Below are 1,990 nucleotides of genomic sequence, written 5' to 3'. Positions count from 1 at the left end.
ATTAAAAATGACAAGGATGAATTGATACCAACAAGAACAGTCACTGGTCATAGAATGTGTATTGATTACCGAAAATTGAACTCTGCATCTAGAAAAGATCATTTTCCACTTCCATTTATTGATCAGATGCTTGAGAGACTTGCAAATCATCCATTTTATTGCTTTCTTGATGGATATTCAGGGTTCTTACAAATCCCCATACATCCCAATGATCAAGAGAAAACGACATTCACATGTCCTTATGGTACCTTCGCATATCGAAGAATGCCATTTGGTCTATGTAATGCTCCAGCCACCTTTCAAAGGTGCATGATGTCAATCTTCTCTGATCTAATTGAGGATGTTGTGGAGGTGTTTATGGATGATTTCTCTGTCTAAGGATCTTCGTTTTCTGCTTGTTTGTCAAATTTGTGAAGACACCAACCTTGTGCTGAATTGGGAGAAGTGTCACTTCATGGTTAAGGAAGAGATTGTGCTGGGACACAAGATTTCAGAAAAGAGGATTTCAGTAACCACCTGGTGCTGAGCTGTAGCCTCCAAACCATGGCTGGTTCTAAACCTTGTCAATCTCGACCTCACTATCAGAAGAGGCTAGGGATGGGGATTTGTTTCCTGAGGTTCTCCATGATCACTAGACCATTGACCAGGCTGATGTGCAAAGAAGCCACTTTTAGCTTTGATGTGGAATGTCTAGAAGCCTTCAAGAAGCTGAAAGGTGAACTCATCAGTGCTCCAATTGTCCAACCACCTGATTGGGATCTCCCCTTTGAGATCATGTGTGATGCTAGTGACTATGCTGTGGGAGCTGTTTTGGGGCAGAAGAAAGATGGCAAGACCCATGTGATCTACTACGCGAGCCAAACCCTGAATGATGCTCAGATGAGGTATGCCACAACAGAGAAGGAGATGCTAGCCATTGTCTTTGCCTTTGAGAAGTTCAGAAGCTACTTGGTGGGATCTAAAGTCATTGTCTACACAGATCATGCTGCTTTGAGACAACTTTTGGCCAAGAAGGATGCAAAACCCAGGCTCTTGAGATGGATCCTTTTGCTTCAAGAGTTTGATTTAGAGATCAGAGACAAGCCAGAAATTGAGAATGGTGTAGCTGATCACTTGTCCAGGCTGAGAGTGGAGTGTGGCATTCCTATTGACGAAGGACTTCCAGAGGAGCATATCATGGCTATTGGAGCAGTGATCACAGTTTGTGAGACTGGTAGAAAGCTTGAAGAAGTCAAGGCAACAGAAGAGAAAGAACCTTGGTATGCTGATTTGGTGAACTACCTAGCCACAGGAAAAGAAATTTTGAATCTTGTGGGCTATGCCAAGAAGAAGTTCTACAAGGATGTGAAGAGGTACTACTGGGATGAGCCCTACCGCTACATTCTCTGCAAGGATCAACTTTATAGGAGAGTGGTTGCTAATGAGGAGATTGATGGGATCCTTACACAATGTCATGGATCATCCTATGGAGGCCACTTTGCTACCTTCAAGACTGTTGCAAAGGTGCTACAAGCTGGATTCTGGTGGCCACACATGTTTAAGGATACACAAGACTTTGTTTCAAAGTGTGATTCATGCCAAAGGAGAGGGAACATCACCAAAAGGAATGAGATGCCTCAAAATCCAATCCTTGAAGTTGAAGTGTTTGATGTGTGGGGTATTGACTTCATGAGACCATTTCCATCATCCTTTGGCAACAAATACATCCTTGTAGCTGTTGATTATGTCTCCAAATGGGTGGAAGCTATTGCAAGCCCCACCAATGATGCTAGAGTTGTAACCAAGATGTTCAGGAGCATCATCTTTCCAAGGTTTGGAGTTCCAAGAGTTGTGATCAGTGATGGAGGCTCTCATTTCATCAACAAACTGCTTGAGGGACTTCTGTTGAGATTTCTAACAGAGAGATCAAGTCCATTTTGGAGAAGATTATGGGGATTACAAGGAAGGATTGGTCTATTAAGCTTGATGATGCGCTTTGGGCTTATAGGAC

Source organism: Brassica oleracea, chromosome C4 (assembly GCF_000695525.1).
Source record: "Brassica oleracea var. oleracea cultivar TO1000 chromosome C4, BOL, whole genome shotgun sequence".
Classification (NCBI taxonomy): domain Eukaryota; kingdom Viridiplantae; phylum Streptophyta; class Magnoliopsida; order Brassicales; family Brassicaceae; genus Brassica; species Brassica oleracea.
Note: the sequence above shows the minus strand (reverse complement) of the source record.